The sequence below is a fragment of the Camelus bactrianus genome, chromosome 4 (assembly GCF_048773025.1).
Source record: "Camelus bactrianus isolate YW-2024 breed Bactrian camel chromosome 4, ASM4877302v1, whole genome shotgun sequence".
NCBI classification, from domain to species: Eukaryota; Metazoa; Chordata; class Mammalia; order Artiodactyla; family Camelidae; genus Camelus; species Camelus bactrianus.
In genome coordinates this window covers 87,941,034-87,968,006 of record NC_133542.1, presented here as the reverse complement: position 1 = coordinate 87,968,006, position 26,973 = coordinate 87,941,034, and the positions used below count along the sequence as shown (strand labels likewise).

At 41.0% G+C, this 26,973-nt stretch overlaps 2 protein-coding genes across 7 annotated transcripts in view; both read right to left on the bottom strand.

Moving 5' to 3' along the window:
- Positions 1–1,683, bottom strand: part of GOLM1 (golgi membrane protein 1) — a 65,813-nt gene extending 64,130 nt beyond the window's left edge. The window contains exons 1-2 of one of the 2 annotated variants that reach the window (XM_074363084.1): positions 1,351–1,600; positions 709–921 (exon numbers count right to left, since the gene is read on the bottom strand). The gene's annotated coding sequence lies outside the window, so the exon portion shown is untranslated. Of the gene's footprint in view, positions 1–708; positions 922–1,350 lie in introns of both variants that reach the window. The other variant, XM_074363085.1, reaches the window with a different exon arrangement.
- Positions 1,684–4,171: 2,488 nt separating this feature from the next.
- C4H9orf153 (chromosome 4 C9orf153 homolog) overlaps positions 4,172–26,973 on the bottom strand; it is a 48,690-nt gene continuing 25,888 nt past the window's right edge. The window contains exons 6-8 of one of the 5 annotated variants that reach the window (XM_074363087.1): positions 18,136–18,215; positions 12,811–15,625; positions 4,172–7,140 (exon numbers count right to left, since the gene is read on the bottom strand). The gene's annotated coding sequence lies outside the window, so the exon portion shown is untranslated. Of the gene's footprint in view, positions 7,141–9,341; positions 15,626–18,135; positions 18,216–26,973 lie in introns of those variants that run through there. The other 4 variants (XM_074363089.1, XM_045504647.2, XM_074363090.1 and 1 more) reach the window with 4 other exon arrangements.

The following is a 26,973-nucleotide window of genomic DNA, read 5'->3' as shown; positions in this document are numbered from 1 at the left end:
AGAAAAGGAAACATTCAAGACTTGTACACAAGTGTTCACAGCAGCTTTATCTGTGATAGCCCCAAACAGGAAGCTATCCCATCAGTGGGTAAATGGGTAGGAAAAATTGTAATTTATCTCTATAATAGGATACTACACAGCAAAAGAAAAAAAACACTAATGAACTACTCACACACACAACATGGATGAATCTCAAAATAATTTTCTGAGTGAAGAAGCCAGACCAAAAAAAAAAAAAAAATTATTGTATGACTCCATATGTATTTTTAAAGCCTACATTTTTTTAGAATTGGAATTGTAGAAAAGTAGTCACAAGGTACAAATGTTCAGTTACAAGATAATTAGCAGGGATGTAATGTACAGCATGATGATTGGTGAACAGTGCTGTATGATATATATGAAAGTTGTTAAGAAAGGAAATCCTAAGAGCTCTCATCAAGGAAAGCTTCGTGTTTTTTCCTTGATTTCTTTTTATTGTATCTATGTGGAATGATGGATGTTAACAAACTTAGTGTGATAGTCACTTCACAAAATACGTAAATGAAACCACTTTGATGAAATTGTTACCAGGAAAAGGAAAATAAGAATCACCTCGGTTCTTAGTCACCTGAAAAAAAGATTTTTGATGAGAGCCAAATAGTGTGATAGAAGCAAGATTTTTATTAGTGAAGCAAAAAAAAAAAAAAAAAAGTGCAAGATAGTACACACCTGAGAATTGGGAGCAGGCCGATCCAAGAAGGGAAAACTGGCACCGCTTCCTCCTTCCTCCTGTTTTTATATCCTGGTTTCGTGATGGATTGATTGATCGACAACTCAAGTTCCCTGTGCTCTGGTTGATTGACAGCTCAGGTTCCTTGTGATCTGGATTGTTCCTTTCCCCTTCCTCTCCCCCTGCCCAGTGCTCATTTCTCTCTAAACTACCTAACAAAATAAAATTTATATTTTAAGACAGGACAAGAAAAAGTTAATTCTCTGTCAGTCTGGGCCTCCTGCCTCCCGCCTCCCTAATGTACAGTGTGCGTCTGCATTACACATTAACCAGAGCACCTCAAAGATGGGAGGCCCTGCTCAACCGTTAAGGTCAATTTTTTTTTTCCTTTCTTCCTTGCTGTAACTTCTTAAAGAATAGCATTCTTAGCGGGGAGGGCATAGCGCATGCTTAGTTAAATCCCCAGTACCTCCTAAATAAATAAATAAATAAAACTAATTACCTCACTCTCTCCCCTCCAAAAAAACTAAATAAATAAATCACTCTTCAAAAACTATTAAAAAAAAAAAAAAAAAAAGAACAGCGTTCTTTCCCAGCTCTGGAGGGCATCATGACTTCCTGCTCACTTCGTGCGTGCTTACCTGGACTATGTATCCTGGGTGAATTTGATGTAAAACTGCGCGACAGGCCAAGAAATCCAGAGACGAGTTGCTGGGACAAGGAACAGCGACTCCGCTTGGAAAGCCAGCAGACCAAGAGAAACCAAGACGAACGCCAGCTAAAGGCTGTAAGCCAGCAGCTCAACTCTCCAGCGTCCCAGAGAACCACCTGTCCTGAGTTAGCATTAGGCTGCTTTTATACTAAAAGGGGAGGGCGCAAAGCCAAACACTTCCTGGTTCCGGGTCCGCCTCCGGAGGGGAGGTGTTGATTTCTTCCTGCCTGTGGTCATTCACAGGTGCGCCTTGTCAGGATGCTTCCTGGGAGCCAAACAAAGGTATTTAACTTAACTCTCATTACCTGCAAGACAGGGATCCCAGTGATGGGCCCTTATGTATAACTTAAGTTTCTAGGCAACATCCCTCTAGTGATTAACTTGTAGCAAAGGCAATAGAATACAAAGGTCAAAGTAAAGGAAGCAGATCCAGCATGGAGTCAGATCTGTTCTTCCCTGTTACAATCTCAGTATGTCGTTTTGATGTACGATCCTTTGTCTCGAAAATGTACCCACCTGCGCCTTCAACGTCTAACAGGAGGAACAGTTCTTAGAGCTTTCTGAGAATCTGCTTCCCGGGTTATAATCCTCAGTTTGGCTCAAATAAAATTACCTCATTTTCCCTCTTAACTTGATAGTTAATTGAATTTTCATCTACAACCTTCAACTTATACAGTGATGTCTGTCGACTATATCTCTATAAAACTGGAGGAGGGGGTGTCTAGAAAGTAAAATCTAAGCTATACGGGCAGAAAGCGCATCAGTGGTTGCTGGCAGTTGAGCAGTGGGGAGGGAGGGTCAGGCAGGAGCGAGGAATCAGCACAAAGCCCAAGGGAACATATGAGGGGGTGGGTATGTTCACTACTGTGATTGGGACAATTCCACTGGTGCATACTGTCAAAAGAAATAAAACCGAACATTAGTTAAAGGCTGTGAGAGAGATGCTATTCAGTACTGCTGCAGTAGAAGAGAGACCTCAGTGTCATCTGAGCTCAACTCCATGGAAACAAAAGGCAGGAGGCCTTTTAAACATTGAGGTGAAAATTAAATTTTTTTCATTTCTCTTTTTTTTTTAAATGGAGGTACTGGGGATCGAACCAAGTACCTCACGCACGGTCAGCATGTACTCCACAAACTGAGCTACATATCCACCCACGAAAATTAAATTACATTAAATTTAAAAATAAACACGGGTGAGCTAAGGAAAAGTCCCTAAGGACCTTAAAAGACGTGATTAAGCCATCGGTGTCTGCTAACCGGTGCTTATATTAAGGTTGGTTCTTACCATGTCTCAAAGACTGTATGACAAGGGTCTTATCCTTTTTAAAGGTCACATTTCAAAGGACAGGTTCCCTTTGAGAAAGACATTCCTGGATGATAGAAGGTATATATACATCTCAAAGGGACGCGAGAAAGGTCTTAAAATTGCAAGTGTTCTAAAGTAAATGCTCTAAGGGAGGTCAGGGGCTTAGCTCTTGGCTGGAACAAACAGTAAATTATTTTGGCAGCCTGAGTTTTCCCAGGCAGGACCAGAGAGGGGCTGGGTCAACCCAGGGACACAGCCTTCAGCTGCTGGGAGGTATGTTAGGGTCTGGTCAAGTCTCTGTGTGTTGGGGATTGTTTTATCCGATATTACCCACAGAGAAAAGTTCCAAAACAGCAATACTGCCAACTATATGATATCTGAAAACAGTTTAAAAATATGTTACAGTTTTTCCATAATTTCTTTAATTCATTCTCTTCCTGGTCTCCCACCTTCCCTGCTGGCTTAGCTCCTGCTTCCTGGAATAAATCAGCAGCATGTGAGCCTTTGCCTCTGGGCTCTGCTTTCTGGAAAATTCAAGCTATGGTATTTGTCAGAGGATAAGCATCCTGAAAAAACGGTGTCATTTTACACAGGAACCCTACGCGGGAGCAAACCTTATCTTTGTCAATCAGATAAATGTAAATAATCTCATTGATTTAATTTGCCTTTCTTTCGTGATGAAAGAAATTGAGTACCTTCATATATGTTTTTTAGTCACTTTTATTACCTTTTCTGGTGTTTTGCCCATTTTTCTATGGGGCTGTTTGTCCTTCTTCATTGATTTATGGACACTCTTTATACTAAGGAAATTAGGCTATTGATTGTCATATGTGTTGCAAACATATTTTCTCAACTTGCATTTTTTCCTTAGCTCTGCAAAGGATTTTAATTTTCACTTATTCAAACCTATCAACTGTTTTATTTATTTATTTGCCACAGGCTTAAAAAAGTCTTTCCTCAAAAGGAAGTCTCCTACACTGTTGGCGGGAATGTAAACTGGTGCAGCCACTATGGAGAACAGTATGGAGGTTTCTTAAAAAACTAAAAATAGACTTACCATGTGATCCAGCAATTCCATTCCTGAGCATAGATCCAGAGAAAACACTAATTTGAAAAGACACATGCACCCTAATATTCATAGCAGCACTATTTACAATAGCCAAGACATGGAAACAGCAGATGACTGGATAAAGAAGATATGGTATAAAAATAAAATGGAATACTACTCAGCCATAAAAAAGAATAAAATAATGCCATTTGCAGCAACATGGATGGACCTGGAGATTATCATATTGAGTGAAGTTAGACAGAGAAAGACAAAGATCATATGATATCACATATGTGGAATCTAAAAAAAAATGATACAAATTCTATTTACAAACGAAAAATAGATTCACGGACATAGGAGGAACAAACTATGGTTCCAAAGGGGGAAGGATGGGGAGGGATAAATTAGGGGGTGAAGATTAACAGACACACAATATATATAATAAACAACAAGGACCTACTATAGAGCATAGGAAACTATATTCAATTTCTTGTAATAACATATAATGGAGAAGAATCTAAAAAGAAAACATATGTATATGTATAACTGAATCACTTTATAATATTGTAAATCAACTACTAATATTGTAACATATTGTAAATCAACTACACTTCAATAAAAAATTTTTTTAAAAAGGAAGTCAACATCTTAAAAAAGTCTCTCCAAAATTATAAATATATTCTTAATGTTTACTTTTATTCCTTTTTGAGTTTTAGTTTTTGAATTGAATCACTGATATATCTCAGTATTATTTTGATGTGAGGTGTTCTGTGATTTTATCTAATGAGAGACAAAGGCCAGAATGTATTAAAGAATAATCTGTCTCAAGATAACACATTGTTCTGCGTATAAATAAATTTCTAGCCTGTGGTGTCAAAAAAATTTTTAAATCAGTAATCCTTTTTTAAAAAATGTATTGTAAACTAACATTTTTTAAAAAAATGAAAAGTTATATGCATAAACATTTTTATACATATTTTATTTATAATATAAAAAACTAAAGACAAACTATGTCTTATAATAATTGTGTTATTTTAACTTGAAATATATTTTCTTTAAAATTAAAATTGCGAAAAACTATATAAAATATGAAAAAATATATATTATTGTAAAGAAAATACAATATAGTATTTATCCAATATTACAATATATAGAAAGGAACATGGAAAAATGTAAATTGGCAAGGTTTTCTCTGAGAATCTGAGTTTTTTCTGGTTTTGATTTGCATTATTGTTACAATGTTCATTGATGCAATAAATTGTTTAAAATCCCATCATACATTTACTTATAATATTATAAATATCTGTAAACCATAACTGGGTGAAAAAATGCCTTTTGGGCAATGGAGAAAAAAATCAAGTAACCTCAATGAGATCTTAGCTTAGGAAAAAAAATGATACTTGAAGGTGGTATGGCTATGTGAGGCAAACAAAGTCACATTGATTTAAAAAAGAATTAAAATAAAAATACAAAATTGTTTTTAAAATCTTATAAATGTGGAATAAAACAACAAATGAAGTTTTCACTTCCAATATTCAATCCAGAAAGAAACTGGCCACAGAGATAGAGAAAAAATATTGTGGAGTTTATGTTGTTGTTCTTAACTGGGAAACTCAGTGGCCTTTGATAGCATAAAAGTCATGGCTGCCTTTTTATCCCGTACAAGCCAACACATTTCCTTACAATTTCCGAAAGAAACTGAATGAATTGTTTAGGTCTGATTTTAATAGACTATTTTTTTTTTGAGCAGTTTTGGGTTTACAGAAAAATTGAGTGTCAACTGCAAAGAGTTCCTATAACCCTCCCCACTCCCAGTTCCCTGTCATCACCATCTTGTGTTAATACAGTACGTTTGTTATTGAATTCATTTTGTTTGATGGGCCAATATTGATACAGTACCGTCAACTGAAGTCCATAGTTGACATTAGAGTTCATTTTCAGTGTTGTAAATTCCATGAGTTTTGACAAACGTGTAATGACATGCGTCCACCCTGGCAGTATCTTTCAGAGTAGCTTCACTGCCCTAAAAACCCTCCGTGCTCGGTCTGTTCCCCTCTCCCTCCATCCAAGCCCCTGGCAAACACTGATCTTTTTACTGTCTCCATGGTTTTGTCTTTTCCAGAACATCATCTAGTTGGAATCATACAGGATGTAGCCTTTTCAGACGGGCTTTTTTTACTTAGCAATATGCATTTCGGTACCCTCCAGGTCATTTCATGGCTTGATATTTGTATCTTCTTATCTTTGAATAACATTACATTGTCTGGATATATCACAGTTTGTTTATCCATTCACCTATTAAGAATGTGGTTTTGAATCACAGGTTCATTTTTAATCAGCTTTAAATGGTTAATGATAAACCTCCAGATATGCTCGTACAAGGAAGATCTGGGGCGAAGGAAAAGGAAAGGAAGAATGAAGTGGATTGAAGGCTGGGAACAGCCTGCTATGCTTGAACGTCCTATTGTGACTTAAAAAAAGATTTCTTACTCTTTTATTCTTTCATCTTTACTGTGAAAATGATCAAATAATCTGACTATGTTGAATTCATTTTGTTTGAAGATGCACTGGATCCATTGTAACAGTTACAATTCAGGTAATACTTAGTCATTGTTTTCTTAAAAACTAGAAAATGCAGGTTGGCAAAATTAAGAACGTTTAAATGACCATCCTTCTACTTGTTGCCGAGAGATAATCACTGTTTGAATGCCTGTACGTACTCTTTCAGACTTTGCATTTGTGTACATGCATGCACCATATAAAATTCATTTCAATGGATGTACAGTTGATTCTCATAAGTCACAGTACTTATGTCCTTTAAAGTCACCACCAACCCATTGCTCCTAGAGGAAACACAGGGTTAGGTTCCCGTGAGCCTTTTGGTCACAACCTTTTCACCAACAGATCAACACGTAACCTTGTTTTATGTATGTTTCTGTTTAAAGGTCACTTATTAAATACATGTAGTTCGTTCACTAACATTGAACTCATGGCCAACAGGACTATAACTCATGCCTGAGTAAGGCTTACGAAACACCTGTATTTTCTCCATGGGACACATCACAGCTTTCTTGCCCTTAGGACAACTTGTCAGCACTTCGACACTCCACTTGGGGGCCATTTTAAACGGCGGAGTCACCCACAAGGAGCACAAAAGTGCAGAGAAAGTGGCACTAAATAGACTACACTTGTACGAGTGTGAGGACTGAAACAAGATGACAGAGGGGCATCTTGTCTGATCCCACCTGGGAACACGCATATCTGACAACTCACATTTCTGGCCTCTCCACGCGTGTCTGTGAATGACTTCGATCTGGAGGTTACAAATGCATTTCATCAAGTAGGCAAATTCACAAACAGGGAATCTGCAAATAATGAGGACCGTATAAATGCCAAAACCAAGCATGCTGTCTTGCAGGTGGCAGTTTCTTCCTAATATGTGAGCAAACATCTTCCCTATCAGCAAGCGTCCTTCCACGTGACCGTCTGTGATGGGTTAAAAGGTATTTTATTGCATGGCTATTAGAACGTGGCTTTAGACAATCTGATTTCCCCATGGCTACTGTAACAAATTACCACAGACTTGCTAGCTTAAGACCACAGAAATTATTCTCTCATAGTTCTGGGAACCAGAAGCCCCAAATCAGCATCACTGGGCAGAAATTAACATACTGGCAGGGCTGTGCTCCCTCCTGGGACTCTAGGGGACAATCCAGTCCTTGTTTCTGCAGCTTCGAGGGGGTTACCAGCATCCCTTGGCCTGTGGCCACCACACTCCCATCTTCAAGGCCAGCATCACCAAATCTCCCTCTCGGCTCCACCTTCACCTCCCCTTCTCTGTGTGCCCAGTTACCGTCTTGTCTCCTTCTGATCAGGATATTAGTGACTGCATTTAGGGCCCACCTGAGAATGCAGGGCTGGGATGCAAATTACGTTTGCCTGTATCGAGCCTAAAGGCACAGGTTTTGGCAAGAAGGGCGTCCTGGGTGAGGGTCTCCTCATGGCAAACAGGCTTGAGGCGATGGTAGCGATGGCCAGAGATCCAGGGTAAAGTACCCCACGTCACAGGGAGCCCCAGACCAGGGCATTTTCACCCTCTTGTACCTCCAGCGAACCCTGGAACTGTGCCCACCCTCCGCTGCCTGGGAAGCTGCCACTTGTCCTTCATCTCTCAGCTCAACCACGACTGCCTCGGGGCAGAGCCTCCTGGCTCCTCGCCTCGCCTCTTGAAACACTGGGCAGCTCTCCTCCCCAACATTTGCCCCAGTTGTCTATTGCCTGTCCATAGCGGTTCTCTCTTCCTTTCCACAAAGCCTCCTCTTCCCCAAACACTCAAGCTTCAGAAGCAGCAGCAGCAATTCAGGTTTGCCCTTCCTGGAGTCACTGGGGAAGCCGAGGGTCTACCGGCAGAGACAGCTCCAAGGGGGAACTGCGGTGTGGGAGGGGGAAAGGGGGAGAGGGCGAGGACCCATGCGGAGGATGCAGGTTGGGTGCATGGGAGACAGAGGACCAGGAAAGGACCGGGTCTTCTGGTTGCAGCAGAAGGGAAATGATAAAAGATGGCGACCAGGTCCAGAATATGCCACTCTGCAATATGCCACTCTTGTATGAGGATTATTTTAGGCTGAAAGCAATTAAGGGAAAGCAGACAGAACAGAAACCTCCTGCCCTTCCTCCCTCTCCCAGAATTCCTAATCACAGAGACAACTCTAGATGCTTATCGGCTCAGAGACAACACTAGAGGAACCCAGGTTGTAAACATTACTACCTAGCCCTTACCTTCCACCAATTTCCCCATATATTTACTTTTCCAGTTTGCCACTCCTAGAAACCCAAAGTCCCTTCCGTTTGTCTTGTCACTTATTACAAATTTCTTGTTAAGCTGTGGTATAAGCCCACGTCCTAACCAGCCCTTAGAGTTACCACCGAGTGCTTTGTGTACGCATAATGCATGTGTTAATAAATGTCTTTGCTTTTCTCTTGTTAATTGATCTTTTGTCAGTCTAATTTAGAGGGCACCAGCCAATGAACCTAAGGTGGGAAGAGAGAAAAAGAGATTTCCTCCCTCCTCTACAAAAATGTGGAGCAAAGAGAGTAAGAATGAGAAAGGCTTGGGTCTGGGACTTGGAAAGGATCATAACTTGGGAAAGGAGAAAGGATTAATGGTAGCAAGCCAGATAGTCAGAGGTGAAAAACCTGGTAAAATTCTATAGAGTGAATCTGGCAAAGGGCAAGTCATGTTCTTAATAAACACACAATATTGATAATCAAAATCTAGCTTCCTTGTATTATAATAGTTTTACCATGTGTGGGTTGTGAAGAAAGTGGAATTATGGAGTAAATGGAAATATTCTGATATCTGATCCTAATTAGGAATGGCACCCACTCAAGCTCGACTGGAAGGTACTCCAAGTAAAGGCTTAAACATCGGGGAATGAAAGGGAAGTCCGTTGCCAATAACACAGCCAACTCATAAAGCGCTGGTGTACGTGTTAGGAATTAGAAACATGGAAGAAAAGCAATTTTGCGATGTAATGCAAAACGCAATAAGCTTTTCTGAATTCACTTGAGTTCAATAAAAGTTTATTAAGCCGCACATTGTGCTCCTGCTGCAAAGAGGTGCTTGGCTGTCAGAGCAGACGGATGTGCACACAGCTGCCCCAATGCAGTGGATGAGCGTGAGTGTGCGCGTGTGCGTGGGAGGTGGCTCAGAGGAGGGAGTGATGCGTGTGGCTGGGGGGAGGGAGGGCTGGAAGAGTTCACAGAGGATGCTGCATCACAAACCACCCCAAAACTTGGCTGGCAAGAGCAAATCATTCTTTTTTTTTTTCTCACTCATGGTCTGCAAGTCAGTGGGTGGGTCTGCTTCACAGGTTTCTCGTCCACTTTGGATCAGTGGCTACCCCGGGACATGTTCTCCTGGCAAATGGCAGGAATGCAAGAGGACAGGTGGAAACATGCAGTGCCTCTGGGGCCTCGACTTGGAACTGTCACAGGACACTTCCACCCACATATCATCGGCCAGAACAACTCTTCAGGGTCAAGGCCAGCATCCCTGGAGTGGAGAACACTCTACCCCTCTAAGGGGAGGTGGCACAAGGTCACAGAGCAAAGGGACTGGTTTTTAGCCTGGGGTGGGGGACGGTCGGAGAATGGGAACACCGACCTACACCATTCAAGGTGGTGATGCCTGAGCTGGGTTTTATCCTAAGAAGCATAAACAGGGGCTAACCCGGCAGTAGGATGTGAAAATTCCGTTTTCTAACAGGCCTGGCTTGGGCTAGAGCCATTACGGGTCCCCCTAGATGTCCATCACTGATTTCTGAGATCCAGGCATGAAAGAAAAGAAACTGGGCCCCCGGTGTCTTCTAGTCGAGACCTCGTTGCTCAGTCCTTCTCTGCACAATCCTCACAGGAGTTCCCTGTATGAGTTCCACCAGGGCAGCCTTTGCTTTCTGTTCAACCTGAACATTGCAAAGGGGAACTGAGGGGAAAGGGCCCAGGGAACGGCGACCTGCAGGAGGAAGATGACTTGCGCTGCTGTGAAGCATCTCTGTAGACACAGGGCAGCCTGGGGTCCTCCCTGGGGGGTTTAACATAAAGGGCCCTGTGTGTTAGAGTCTCTGGCCTGCGGATCCTCGATGTCTGAGGTTCCTCACTTCCCACTCAGGCTTATTCGTAACTGACATATCACCGTGGATAAGTTTAACGAGAACAATATGATGGTTTCATATATATATTTATATATATATATGGTTTCATATTTATATATATATAAATGACCACCAAAGCCAGTCTGGTTAACATCCATCACCTCACATAGTTCCATTTTCTTTCTTGTGATGAAAGCTTTTAAGATCTACTCTTGATGATTTTCAAATATGCAACAGAGTATGACGAACTACAGCCCCCATGCTGTACATTACATCCCAGAACTTATTTCATCCACCACAAGGCTGGACCTCTTGGCCACCTTCACCCATCTCACCCCATCCCCACCCCCACCTCTGGCCACCATCAATCTGTTCTCTGTTACCTATGAGCTTGTTTTTTTCTGTTGTTGTTGTTTTCCTTGTCTTTCAGATTCCACATGTGAGATCACAGGTCTTCATCTTTCCCTGCCTGATGGACTTCACAGAGCCCACCTCCATCTCCTCTTCACCATGCTTCCCCTGGGCAGCTGCACACCGGCTCTCAGGTCCCCCCCCCCCCATGTGCAGATAATCTCATGCCTGCCCTGGGGCTTTGGCACTGGCTGTTCCTTCTGCCTGAAACGTTCTCCCCTTGAGTGTCTGCATAGCTGGATCTTTCTGGTCACTCAAAGCTCAGTTTAAATGTTTCTTGGAGGGAGGGTATAGCTCAGTGGTAGAGTGTCTGCTTAGCAGGCACAAGGTCCTGGGTTTAATCCCCAGTATCCCCAATAAAAAATAAATACGTACACTTAATTACAACCCCCTCCCCCCAAAAAACAAAAAAATGAAATAAAATAGTTGCTTAAATTAAAAAATAAATTAATTAATTTAAAAAACTATAAATTAAAAAAAAATATTTCTTTCTAGGTGGGCTTCCTGGATCACCCAACCAAGAACAGCTCCCAGGTCCCACCTCCCCTTCCTGTTTCTTTCTTTACCTTAGCAGTCTCACCATCTGCATTTTTGCTTCGGTGTGTGTGTTTCTATGTTTATCATTATGTCCACACACTGGAATACGGAGACACTGTCTACGTCCCAGTACACAGGCCCTGCTCAGTAGATGCCTTTCTGATAGCTAAATAACCTAATGGGCTCCCAATGCAATAAAACTGTATTTTCTTTTGGGGGAAGGGTTATGCTTATAATTTACAATTTCTTTTTTGGCTTCTTGTGCAAAATCACAACTCATATAGAATCTCTTGTGCAGAAACAGATTCCGAGTTCTCATTTTTCATTTTTACATATAACCTATATAATTATTGCAATTCTGAGCAAGATTCCAATGAAATAAAATTTATCTTTTAAAGGCGGACAAGAAAGATTTAAACAAAATTCTCTCTATGTGTCCATTTGGACCTCTGCCCTCTCCCCCTGATGTGCAGTCTGCATCTGCGTTACACATTAGCCACAGTTCTGCAAAGATAGGAGGGCCTGCTCGGCAGTAAAGATCAATTTCTTTTTTCTTCTGATGCACTCTTTCTCAGCTCTGTAAGGGGTCATGGTGCCTTGCTGCTTGCTCTGTAGGTCCTTAACGTGATTAAGCATCCTGGGTGAAATCTATGTAAAATATCACCTTGTCATTTTGACATACAATCCTGTCTCGAAAATGTATATGACGGTGCCTCCGACTCTTAACAGGCAGAACAGTTCTCAGAGCTTTCTCAGAATCTGCTTCCCAGGCTATGATCCTCAGTTTGGCTTGAATAAAATTCTCTTTTTTTTTCCTTCCTAATTTGATGGTTAATTGAATTTTCATTGACAATTCCAACAGAAATTTTCAGGAAGGCTCAAAAACTGATTCAAAAGTTTATATGGAAGATGTAGGAATAAGCAGAATTTTACAGGAAGAGCTAAAATACATTTTTTTTTACAGAGTTTTTAAAATTGGTGGTACTGGGGATTGAACCCAGGACCTCACGCATGCTAAATCTGTGCTTTACCACTGAGCTATTAACCACCCCCTGCTAAAATAATTTTTTAAGTGAAGAATAGTAAGCTAATAAGATCTATGTACAAAATGTGTAACTATGGCACTGGAAACACCTTACGTGGAACTGGGGCTGGTTAAACAAATTATGAAACATCGAGCATAACATAATACCATGCGGTTATTAAGAAAAAAGAAACAGCTCTGGATTTGCTGATATGGAAAGGTCTCTAGATGCTAGATGAGTGATAAGTGATATATTAATTTGTGGCAGACACAGCATTTAAGCATCAAATGACATCAAATGACATATTAGGTTTTCCTTCCCCACTGCTGAGAGCAGAGAGTTCTAAAAGGCTTGACTCAAGGTCTCTGCTCCCATTGGAGGTGTGACGAGACAGGTCACATCTTTTTACCAAGAACAGCTGGAAGGCACGGAGCGACTCTGAACACGGGTGAGAGCTGACCGCGATGAGGCTTGCTTGTTACAGAGATCACTCTGGCCGACGTGGGGACACTAGATGAGAGGGATTATAGAAGGATTAGAAATGATTCAAGGAGACCAACTGCAGAAATCCACAAGAAGGACCAATGGTGGCTGGCAATACAGAGGCGGCGATAGAGACGGAGAGAAACAGGTGCATTTGAAAAATACTTCTGGGTAAAATGGGCAAGACCTGGCAGTAGATATGGAGGGAGGAGTGCATGAGGCGTCAGAGAGACTTCCAGGCACAGGCAGACATGGTTCCTGCCTTCAAGGAATTTACAGTAATTGAACCAATACAATAACAGCTGAAATTAGTCTTCTAATGGGCTTTTCTCGTGGGTGAAGGCAGGTGTCTCCTATCTCCGCCAGGTCAGCCCCCTCGGTGCCCTCATCTTCATCTTTGATTCTGCATCAGCACCTCACTCGGTGCGTGGCCCATGGGCATCAACACAGGTTTGTGGAATGAGGCAGAGTGCCTGTTACCACGGTGTGCCCTGAGTGTTTAGAACCTGTAGCCAATTTATTAAAGGGAGTGGATCCCGTATTGGAGGAGCTGAATCCATGACTCTTTTTTGAAAGAGGATCTATACAAGCATCAGCATTTAGCAGAATGTGAGATGTGGTATGATAACTGATGAACTGATGGAGTTAGAAAAACGTTTTATCTAGAGAGCATAGCAAACATCACTGTAAGGATGAAAGTTTACTGCTCCTGTCCCTTATACCTCCTGCGCCTCTGCTAGGAACACCCTCCTTCCTGCGGCCCCAAATACTTGAGAAATGCCCACTTACCTTTCTGAGATGAGGCTTAAACATCTCCACCTCCGGGCAGCCTCTCAGGATCTATGCAATGACGGCGTTATACCGCCCCTGCTTCAGTAACTGCTTTGACACGGGCCACACCTGCCTGCGTCAGCTGTTCCTACTGAAGTCAGGGAAGCTGCTGGACCCCTTCCGCCTCCCAGCGTCCGTTAGAATGCCTCCTTCCAGGGGAGGGTATAGCTCAGTGGGAGAGTGCAAGCTTAGTGTGCATGAGGTCCTGGGTTCAATCCCCAGTACCTCCACTGAAAAAAAATACATAAATAAAATAAACCTAATCCCCCCCCCAAAAAAAATCCCAAACAAATGCATTGCATTTTTTAAAAAAAGAATGCTTCTGTCATGGTAGGCATTTCAGTCTAAAATCCTTTTCGGGTCAAAGTAATTATAAGGATGAAAGAAAGAAAGGAAAGAAAGAACAAGAATGATCAAGAAGTTACTGTTAAACAAGTGATGGAAAATATTAATAAGTAAAATCTGAACGAGGTCCACAAAGCATATTGCATTCAACTCAAGTTGGGGCAGTGTGCTTTAGAAAGAAAAAACACTCAACTTTGGATTCAGAGGGGCCGGTTTTGACACTTGACTTTTCTCTCTGCTTACCTTGCTGGGTTTTGGTTTCTCATCTGTTAAGAGATTGTGGTTTTTATTTGCATTTCCCTAATAATAATTAGGCCTAATAATTTGCTCTTAGGCCTTTCACTGAACAGAGCTGGGAAATACATGTATGGGTGCTAGCCCCCACTTACCTGTAATTCTCTCTGAATCCACCCGTTTGTATATACAAAGCTAACTATGAGTTCATAATGATGTCTGACTCTAATCCAAAGCCACATGGTTCATTCCAGCTTCACAAGGGTGACTTTTTTTTTTAATGGAAGGATGAAAATAAGAGAGAAAAGGGAGGTGGTCAATGCAGACTTAGATAACCCTGAATTAGAGGGGAATATATTCAGTTAATCACAGAACTCAAATAACAGTCTTGGAGAATCTGTCACCCAACCTGTTCACTTACCTGGTGAGAAAACTGATCCAAAGATGTGAAGTGACTCATCCAGGGTCCAGAACCAGGCAGCCCCTTTCTCACTGTGGATTGCATACTGTCTCATTGGCTGGGCACTTTTCTTTTGAGGACAAAAGCTGGAGGAACTGCAGAGAAGTTTCGGACAGTGGCGACCACCTCAGTTTTTATCATATGCGAGGACAGTCCCACAGAGTGATCAGAGGGATGGAGACAGTACTTTCCGTTCAGAAGCTCTGAGCTTCTGAATTCATGCCGGGTGTAGGAGCTGAAAAAGAGTTTACAGAGCGCTCCGGGCACGTTGCAGGGTAAGGGATTATTCGTGCCAGGCCTGGTAGATTGGGGCAAATCTGGCAGGGCATTTTTTGAAGACGGAACCCAGACCCAGAGAAACTGGGGCACTCCCCCAAGGTAACTCGTGGAGACGGCGGACTCCCAGTATCTTTGTACCTGCCACAGCCTCTCTGTTCGCGCAAGGTGGGAGCTCGCCGGAATCCTTAGCCGGAGACTCAGCAGTTTTCGCTTTGCCCTGGACTTTGCCAGGTGAGGTGGAAAGCATTTCATCCATGACATGACAGTCACATGAGATGTTTTGGGAACCTCCTCCTGAGTGAATCCACAGGCTTCCTTGTCACTTTCCCAATTTAGAGCCCTCAGCCCTGGGGAATCTTGGGAGAGAAGTCGGGCCTACGGGAGCAAGATTTTCTTCGGAGTCCCCTGGGGGGCAGGCGGAGTTTACCTTCCGGGGGTGGGAGGGCTAGGCTGCTTGGGTCACGTGACTGGGCAGGCCCGCACTCACAGTTGGGTTCTTGTCATCAGCCACTAGGGGGCAATAGCACGCAGGGGACGTATCCAATTCCAACCTTCAGAATCCTCATTTCACAGGTGTGTAAATTTCAAGAATCTTTTTTAAAAAAAATGTTAAAGGTGGACAAACTTGTTTGTAGCAGAAGCGTTCACAGTATCATAGAATCATTAAAATAGCAAGCTCAGGTATGTTTTAAAAGATTCATTTTTTTTTTGCCCTAAACTATTACTTGTAACTTGTCAGGGGCACATATAAATCTAGAAAATAATATTAAACATACTAGACTAAGAGCATGAATGCTTTTAGTATTATGATCATTAATTTTTAATTTATTGGGATTCATGTTCATATTGCTATTTTATTGCACAGAATATAAATGGACAATTAAAATGTGTATAACTTATTTCCTGGGCATATATCCAGAAGGAACCCTGCTTGAAAATGACACCTGCACCCCAATGTTCATAGCAGCACTATTTACAATAGCCAAGACATGGAAACAGCCTAAATGTCCATCAACAGATGGCTGGATAAAGAAGATGTGGTGTATTTATACAATGGAATACTATTCAGCCATAAAAACCGACAACATAACACTATTTGCAGCAACATGGATGTTCCTGGAGAATGTCATTTTAAGTGAAGCAAGCCAGAAAGAGAAAGAAAAATACCATATGAGATCGCTCATATGCGGAATCTAGGAAAAAAAAAACATAAATACAAAACAGAAACAGATTCATAGACATAGAATACAAACTTGTGGTTGCCAGGGGGATGGTGGGTGGGAAGGGACAGACTGGGATTTCAAAAAGTAGAATAGATAAACAAGATTGTACTGTGTAGTACAGGGAAATATATACAGGATCTTGTGGTGGCTCACAGGGAAAGAGAATGTGACAACGAAGGTATGTTCATGTATAACTGAAAAATTGTGCTCTACACTGGAATTTGACACAACATTGTAAAATGACTATAACTCAATAAAAAAAATGTTTAAAAAATGTGTCTATTTCAAATACCTGAATAAATTTTATGGAAAAATGGAGTGTAAACAATTCATTCATTTTCTTTCTGTTGTGGGCATCTGGTTGAAAATGGCTCCCTTGAGCTTCTGGATTTATTGCACCCCTGGTCCAAAGAATCACATGCCCTGAACTGAAGTGTCAGCCCAATATGGAGCATCCAGTGGAGAAAATCTGATCTGCCTGCTATGAATCTGGTGCCTACCCTTAGTCCAGACGACTGAGGCCAGGGCCCAGGGCTCAGGTGCAAATATGGCTGCTGTGTCCTGTGGAGGAACCTCACAAAGAAAAGTGGGTTGATGGGAACTGAGCAGGTGTCTACAACTGAGTCATCACAGATGTATATTTACATAAATTCTACCTGCCCTTCTTTGATCTTTCCCTTCTGATGTTTAGAAAAACTATCACATTTCAGAATTGGGAGTCATATATTCTGGTTCCATTTATAAGCATAGGTAAATCCGTAGAGATGCTAAGCATATTGGTGGTTGCCAGGGGCTGAGGGGACAGTTAGAATAGCTTAACACATACAGGGTTTCCTTTGGGGTGATGAAAATATTTCAGAACTAGATAGAGGTAGTGGTTGCACAAGATTGTGAATGTATTAAATGACATTGAATTGTGCACCTGAAAATGGTTACTTTTGTTATGTAAATTTCATCTCAGTAAAAATAAAATCAAGTGTCACATCCATTCTTTTTTTTTTTTCCCTTGGAAGGGGAAGATAATTAGGTTTATTTATTTATTTACTTATTTAAATTTTTTCTAAATGGAGGTACTGGGAATTGAACCCAGGACCTCGTGCACACCCCTCCCCACATTTGTTCTTGAAAAAATACGGCAGTAGAAAGAATTGTCCCAGGAAAAATGGCGTCCTTTCACCCATGGCTTCCTTGGTGTACTTGCTGCAGACAGGAGTCCATCCTCAGACCTATCTCCCCTTGTTCACATCAAAACTCACGTGTCCTGATGGATAAGACACAGGGCTCGGTAACAGACTATGAGCTCTGGTCAAATGCCTTGGTGAGGCATACCATTTATGTCCTTCGAGACTTCCTTTCTGACCCGTGCTGTAAGTTAGAAGTGGACTGACTAACTTCCAAGCGGAGATTTTTTTGTTGTCTTTGTATTGCTGATTTCTAGTTTGATCCTACTGAGGTCTGAGAACATACTCTGTATAATTTCTATTTTTAAAAAATTTGTTTTCTGGCCAGGATATGGCCTATCTTGGTGAACACTATGTGGGCCCTTGGGGAAAAAAAGGGCATTCTGCCGTTGTTGGGTGCAGTGTTTTTTCGTTTTGAGCATCTCCCTACTATCTTGCATGATAAGATGTTCCAGGCTCGTCTTATACCCACGCAGCCACCCTGCCCAGCCCTGGAATCAGCCATTTTACCAAGGATCCCTGGTTCTTTTTAGTGGGAAATGCTATGAGAGACCAGTATCTGGATGCTGGGAGTGCTCGTTGCTACTGGGATGTTTTTGCTGCCGGGCCCTTCAGCAGTCAGAACCAGGAAATCTATGCATGTACAGTGTATGTACAGTGTATATACATGTAATAAACATACATGCAAATAGACCTACCTCCATGCCTCTGCAATGTGCAAATGTGCAGGTCTATACACATACAGCCAATCTTCTCATCCCAATTCTCCTTATTTGTTCTGCAAAATGGGCACAAACACTGAATTAGAAAGCACTGATCCATTGGCGAGAGGGCAAATACAGGGTTAGGTCACAACATTTCCCATCAACTGATCAGTACATAACTCTGCTTTATGTGTGTTTGTTTAAAGACACCTTCTTAGGATATACTGCTGATTCATTAACATCGAGTTTGCGGCCAATAGCACCGTATTTCCATGCCTGAACTAGGTTTGCCTTATTTATGTATTTCTCCATAAATCGCATCACAGCTTTCTTGTGCTTGGGGACATTAGACAGCTCTTTGGCACTACACTTGGGGGCTTTTTTTTTTAAACAGCAAAATCACCAAGAAAAAGCCTAAAAATGGGGGAAGCGTGGCACCGAATAGCCTGGGGAATTGACACATTTACAATATGAGAGCCGAGACAAGAAGGCAGAGCCCTGCTTTGTTCACCCTCAGCTGGGAACGTGGGAGTCACCCTGCACGAGTCTGCAAAGGGCCACAAAACTGGTGCACGTACTGATTCGGGGGGTCATGAAAAATGTCAGCGAGAGGAGGAATCCTCCAATAACGAGGATTCACTACATACTTTAGAAATCACGAGTTCACACTGACACCTCCAATTCCAACCCCTCCCCCCAGGGGTCTTTCTTGCCCCGCAACCTCCTTCTCGTACTTGTAAGTCCTCTCTTCCACAGCGGGAATCCGGGCTTCCAAAACATCAACACATTTACAGTTGTGTTCAATCCTATCACACATCTCAAGTCGTTTCAGAATTGCTTCTTCCACACCACTGCAAAGCCAGATCTACCTAAAAGCCCTCAGAGTGTTTGCAGTTTCCTCCCACACTGCCAGAGACTGCGTGTACATGTCCCAACGATTCTTTCTTTCTCCCCTTCAGTAGTTACCGGTGTTCATTGGATTTACAGTTGGGTTTGTGTTTTCCCAGTTTCCTTTGCTTTATACATTTTCGCTTTCTTTCTCATCTCTGTTCGTTTTATTTCATGCATACATAGAACACTAATATGTTCCCAAAAGTCAGAACTGTGTATAAAGGGATAGAATGACGTCATCTCTTTCATATCCCTCAACCCTGCATCTCCTTATCGCTCGTAAGGAATCAACTTTATTGATTTCTGGTTAATCCCGCTAGGTTTTTGTTTAAAAAGGATAAGCATATACATGTATTTTTTTTATACAAAATGGATTTTATACAAAATGGATATATATATATAGTAAAAAAAAATATATATATATCTTGCCCTTTGCTTTTTTCAATTAAGAGTATCTTCCAGAAATCACTCTTTATCAGCACATAGATACATAGATACCTTTCACATTTTATAGCTGTGAACCTCTCCCTTTAAGGAGTGTGAGTGTGTTTAACCCATCTCCTGTGTTTATATCTGCATTTCCATGTTTTTGGAGAGCGACCTTCCGAGTCCGTACATTGTAAAAGCCCGCCATATCTATTACCGACTTACCCTCCAGAAAGCTGTCCTGAGTCACACCCCCACTGCTACTGCTTTATACCACATCATCTCTTTTAAAATTGAAACTAGAATGTTTGACTTCAATGGAATATCTAGTCATGAGAACTGAAATTTCCTCCTTTCTTTGTAAGGTGAGAGCATCTGGCAGCTGCTTCTCTGCCTGGGTGAAGCCAACAATTCAACTTGGAGCAGATTTTTTTCTTTCCCTCTGAGAAGAGTCAGGGATGGAGGTGGTCCTCTCTTAGTTACAGGGAGTGGAAAAAATATAAGCGAATAAAATACTGTGTTCATCTCCTAGCGTATTTGTTTGAATAAGCAGCAAAGTTCTCAATGCAGTGTCTCAAGTGAAACGACAAATGGGAGATTCTGTTTACAAATAGTAAAACCTAAACAAATAATCATCATTCTCACCAGCGCTTAGAGACCATGAGGGTACACCAAAAAAGCCATGCTGTTAGGCAGAGTTACATAAGTGCCAGGGCATTTTAGGGGGCGCTGTGGGAGGAAACATCTAATTAAGTCCCCACATCACATGTCTAAAGCCCCCTGTGCCAGGCTGTTCTGTGTTCTGAGAGCCCTGAGGCTGAGCTGAGCTCAGTTGGTTTTGTTGTCTTCCTTTTCTCCCTTTCTGCCTTCTCTCCGTGTATTTTCCAAATGCTTTAATCAGTGTCACCACAAGGTCTGGTTCATTACCACCCTCTGCCTCTATGACAAGATGAATAACTCCCTCTCCCAAGATCACAATGTCTGTTCTATTTTCAGACACGACAGTAACCTGATTATTTGTTTTCTTTGGGGGCCTGGTAAGAAACCCCAGCAGTTCCTTTTTAACCGGCCCATTTTCCCTTAATAATCATTTCTTAATAGGAAGTCATATGAATTCAGAACTATTATGCTTCTTTTCATCATCTGATTGTATCATTCAAACAGTAATTTTCCCATGGTAATTTTGCAGATTATTACATTTTGATTATCCCAGAATTCTGATTATGTTACATACTCTTTTAATGAAACTCACGTGTATCTGCAGCCCCTAATCTGATTTTTTTTAATTTGATTTACGCTGATTTCATTACTATTCTAGAAACAGATACAAATTAGAGGGAAATCAGGGACAAAATTGGCACAATAGATTCTCAATTTCATGATTCATTAAATGTGGAGGCAATTTATCACAAGTGGGAAAAGTTCAAGTGACGGCAATGATAATACAATGATAATATCACTGAGAGCCCTGGCAGAGAAGGGACTTTGATGTCGAGAACAAAGAAACTCATCTGTTCACTGCCCTGAACAGGACTGAGTTCACAGGCCTCATTTTCAATAGTGAAGCATATTGATTGCTCGGAGACTGATTAAAAAAATCACCTTTCAGAGTAACTCAGCACACGAGTACGTCATCCTATCTGACGCTACAGAGTTAGTGGTCACACTTGGGGGCATGCCAAAAGCTGCAGAAATTTTGTTTTCTCTAGAAAATTTCTGGAGAAATGATTACAAGGAGAGAAAGTGTGTTTTGTAGCGAAGGGAAAAGGTCTATTCCATAGCGATGCTCTCATTCATTCAATAAATGTCAAGGATTATTTTATTCATTCCACAAATAATTATTGAGGGTTTATTATGTGTTGAGAAGTGCTCCAGACACTGGAGAAACGACAACAAACAGAATGACAAGATTCCTATTGGGAAAGACAGACCAATACGTATCAAATAGTGGACCAAAAACCATATAAAATGTAGGTAATCAGACAGCTACATGATTACACACTATATACGAAGCAGAGAATTAAGACGGGATGGTGTGTGAGAGAGCGACGCAGTGGACTAGCTGGCCAGGAAGTCCTCTCTGAGGCGGGGCTTTAGAATCTGGCATATGACACAGGAGGAGGCAGCAGCCACAAGAGATTCAGGAAGATGCATCGGGGCAGAAGCTCAGTGCCAGCATCCCAGGGCAGGAAGCAGCCTGGTGAATTGAAAGGACTAGAAGAAGGCAGTGTGGCCAGACTGTGGTGGCTGGGAGGCACCGGGCATGAGATGAGGTCACAGGATATAAACGGATTGGGAATCAGGATTTTGTGGACTTTAGTTACACCCTCATTGTTGACACTGCTGGGTACCCAATCTGAACTATCCACCCCCACTTATTCCCTTTCTAACGGAACTATATGTGGTAGAGCTCAGGGGGGGTAGAGTGTGCGCCTAGCATGCACAAGGTCCTGGGTTCAATCCCCAGTACTTGCATTAAAATAAATAAATAATTGCCTTCCCCCAGAACAGAATAAGAAAATGAATATTAAAAAAAAAAAAAACTTCATTCCATAGGGATATTCCCTAGGGATGGTCACCTTATATGGTACTGGTTAATAGTGTGTATCTAGAATTCTGAGAGTAAAAGCTTCCCTTCCAGAATAAAAAAAAAGAAACTTGTGACAGATATCTTTTCATTCTTTCCCATTCTTCCTGCTTCAAACGTTGATGCAATGCCCACTGGTATAGCAGCCCCCAAAGCCACGTGAATGAAAACCACAATTAAAGACTGAAGGAAGGGAAAGACAGCCCAGGAGGCTGATGCATCTGGGTTCTGCTGACCTCTGGACATCTTGTCAGATGCAATGGACAAAGCCTTTATGTTTTTTAGGTTCTGGCATCTAAGCATCCTCTTACTTGTAACCAAACGCAATCCTAAATCAACACATAATAGGAAAAAAAAAAAAAAAAACCAATGGTCTAGGGAACGAGGAGAAATATTGATGAAAATAAATCCAGCAGTAATGGTAACCCAAAAAGAGGCAGTTCGTCTTGCAGTTGCTACCTGCCATCCTGAAATTTGTTCCCAAATATTACAGAAGCCAAAACCAGGAGGAGACTTCTCAGCACAGCAACCTGTGCTGGTACTACTGTTAACACTATTCATGATACTAGCGACAATCACACTAACTCAAAGCTGTCTCCCATTTCTTAAGTGTGTACTCCATGCCTGGCGGGCGCTCTTCTGGGCACTTCGCATTAAATTGAATCATTTAAGCCTCTGGAATGTTATCCGCATTTCACAGGTAGGGTAATGAGATCCAGAGAGCTTAAGTGGATCACTTAGGGTCAAAGGGTGGTCTTACCACAAGCCTGCATATCAACCAAATTTGATGAAATTCCCACAATGTCTGATGTGTCATCTTTGGTAAAAGGCCTGCTCAAATCTTCTGCCTGTTGTGAACAATTGGGTTCCGACCGTCTCAATTATTGTCTATGTGTTCTTCAAAGTTAAAGCAGTAATACGAACAGCTGAATACTCCAAAGAGACAAAGTGGACAGCAAAGATGCAATGGCGTCTTCAAAGAGCAGAAAGAGAGTAACTTCTGACCTAGCAGTCTACATCCAGGGAGCGTGCCCTTCAAACATGAAAGGGAAATAGAGACATCTTTGTACAAAAAAAAAGAGACAGAGAGAGAGAGAGAGAAAATTCATTGCTGGGATATCTGCTTTAAAGGAAATATTGAAGATTGTCCTCCACGCAGAAAGAAAATTAAGTCAGATAGAAACTTGGAGATGCAGCAAGAATGAAGAACAATAGAAAAGATGAAAATGTAGGTAAATCTAAGTGAATATTAACTGTATAAAGCTTTATAGAATTATGTCTTGTGGGGACATACATATATATATGTACATACACATGCACGTGTGTGTGTGTGTGTGTGTGTAGTCACTAGGCTTAGAGCTGGGCCACAGGTGCCCTTCCCTGGGCCCTGTACCTGGTCATCCTTCCGCCATGCCATAGGGTAAGGAGTCCAGAGGGCAAGGGCACGTGCCTATCTGGAACCTATGTAGCTCCATCTAGACTACAGTTTGGATATCTGGACCTCAGAACTCCCCCACGCAAATGGATCTCATCATCCTTCCAGGCCTGTGTGGGCCCTGAGCCTGGCTCCACCCTCCTAAGGAAGGACCCTACAGCTGGAGCACATCTGAGGACCTAGTGGTGGACATGTGGAGGCTGTCAGTAGCAGGTATCTACAGAGCTAGGGTGTTGGAACACACGTGCATGAGGCGCCCCCGTGTTGGAGGTGGATGTGGGGCAAGGAGCTGGAGGTGGGAGGAGAAGGAGGACCAGGAACTGGAGGTCAGCTCTTCTGTGCCACTATTTCCAGCATGCAACCCTGAGGAATCCTACGTTTGAATTTAGAATTATAAATTTGAACCTGGTCTTCTAAATTGTCACTACTGATAAATGAAGGGAAAATAGCACACATTTTATTGGCAGTTTGTTAATGCGATTTCTACTTTAAGCCAGTGCATCTAGAAATACAGTGCATCAGTCTCCATTTGTACTTCTCTGAATCCTAAAAATGTTAGGGGGTGGTGTCTACAGAATTAAAATACAGGAAAACAACAGCACAGAAGTTGGGATGGAGGTAAATGGAGTTAGAGGGCCCTAAGGTGGTAACATGTCTGAGATGTGGTAAAAGAACTAATACACATTGGTTTTAAGTTCAGGATATTTGCTGTAATACCTAGGGTATTCACGGAAAGAATAGGAAGATAATGTACCACCAACACGCAATTAGAGGAGGAGAAAGGAATAATAAAAAATTAATCAATCCAAAAGCAGACAAGAAAATCAAGAAAAAATCATTTAGTTTAGGTGGGAAAGACAGAGAGCAAATAGTAAGATGTTAGATTTAAACTGTGTATGTCGATAATTAATAATATCAATGAATAATTGATAATTGGTACCAATGAAATAAATACTTCAATTAAAAGCCAAAGATTGCCAATCTGGATTAAAAAAAAATTCCAATGACATGCTGCTTACAAGAGACATAAACTAAGATTAAGAATACACAAAGGCTGAATGGAAAAGGAAGGAAAAAGATCTACCATCTAAACATTTACTCACAGAAAGTTGGTATAGTTATCTTAATATCAGACAAAGTCAATTTTAAGGTAAGAAGCATCATTAAAGATAAAGAGGATTACTTATTAATTGTAAAAGTTTTGTTCGTCAAAAATACAACAGATTTCTAAATTGTATGCCCTGAATATCAGAGTCATACACATGAAGAAAAAAAATTAATACAACCAAAAATAAAAGCAAACGCTTCTGGAATCAAAATGGGAGATTTAAACATACCCCTCCTCTCAGTAACTAACGAACAAAAATTAGATCTATTGAATGACACGACGAAAAAAAACTCGACCCAATAATTATGGGATATACAGTCTGTCCAAGTACACACAAAACATTTACCAAAATTAACTATACGCTAACCCATAAAGCACATTTCATAGCATGCAAATCATGCAAAATATGTTCTCTGATCACAGTGGAATTGAGCTGGAAATCAATAACAAAACTATAATGGAAAATACCCATCTATTTAGGGACTAAAAAATACAGTTCTAAACAGTTACTTAAAAGCAAAATTGGTAAATAATCTTAAACAATTCAAAGAAGATATCACACCGAAAATTAGAAACCATTTTTTTTTTCTAACTTTGGCTTAACGTTAAGTAGTTGATTTTCAGCTTTCTTCTTTTCTAACTCAGATATTTAAGTTTATAATTTTCCCTTGAAGCACACCTTTCAGCTGCATCCCACCATTTTTTGGACGTCCTTTACCAAATACAAAAGTTAATCCAGGTGGATTATAGACCTAAATATGAAAGATAAAAACATAGTGTTGACAAGATAATGTAGCTGCATGATTTTAGGATAAGTAAAGACTTCTTGCGGGGAGGATATAGCTCAGTGGTAGAGTGTGTGTGCTTAGCATGCACAAGGTCCTGGATTCAATCCTCAGTACCTCCATTAAAGTAAATAAATAAATAAATAAATAAATAAATAAATACATACATACATACATACATACATACATACCTAATTTCCTCCCTCTGATTAAAAAAAAAAAAGAATTCTTAAACAGGATCCTCAAAGCATTAGCTCTAAAGGAAAAGATTGATCAACTAACTATATTAGAATTATGAATTTATCAAAAGGTACCATTAAGAAAACTAAAAGGCAATCCAGCCAATTGGAAAAGGTATTTGGAATATATATAACAAAGAACTCAATCAGAATACGTAAAGATTTCCTACAAATCAACTAGGAAGAAAGGACAACAGAATTGCAAAACGGGCATGAAATCTGCATTGCACTTTACAGCAGACTATACCTCACTGGCCAATAAATATATAAACAGATGTTCACCTCACTAGGAAGCAGGGAAATCCTAATAAAAATACAATGAAATGTTGCTACATCTACCAGAATGATTAAAATTTAAAGGAACAATATAGCTTTATAGAATGATGAGAATCCTCATACTCCGTTGGTAGTGTGGTAAATTTGCACAACCAGTTTGGAAAAATGTTTGGCATTATCTACTGAACTTGAATATATTCAGACCCTGTAATCCAGCAGTTTCACCCAAGAGAAATATGCACACGTGTATCCAAAGACAGGAACATGGCCATTCATAGCAACAGTTTTGCATCACAAAGTTCCTGCATCACAACGGCCCCTGATCAAGGCATGAAACCTGTTGATTTATAATGTTGCTTTGTAACCATGGGTCTAAGAAATTTCAGGGTGGTTTGTACCAGCTTATCAGCACTGCTTATTACAGGAGTGATATTGATGATTGACTCCTGGCTTGATGAGACTACCAGAGTCTGGTTACAGAGGAGGGATACGCTACCTTGACCGGCAAAATGCAGAAAGGAACGTCTGAGACTCCATTTCATGCTTGCTCATTCTAACGCGTTCCATGCATATGCTGGTTCCTGACAGGAGAGAAACAGTGTGTCCAGTGTGGTCCTTATGGAGAGAGGACAACGAGAGCTTGGGTCTGGTCTCTCTGGACCCCTTGCTGTTGTCTGGGATGCTTTTGTGGTATTGAACCCTTTCCCTGCAATAAACTGCAACTGGCAAACATTCTTATTTGGGGTCCTGTGAGTCTTCTCCAGCAATCAAGACTGTTTAAGTGCCACTATTATTGCAATAACATTATCTGCAATAGCCCAAATGTTCGTCAACAGCAGACTAAATAAAGACATCGGGCTATATTCATCCAATCGAATACAAAACAGCAATGAAAATAAATACTCCTACGTACTAAAGAAAACCTAAATAAATAATCAATCAAGTATAAAAAAAAAAAAACTCCTACGTACAAAACATGGATGAAACTTATAAACATAATGCTGACAGAAGCCAGATACAAGAGTCCATACTGTATGTTTACATTTGTATAAAACAGTGCAAAAATAGACAAAACTGACCTACAG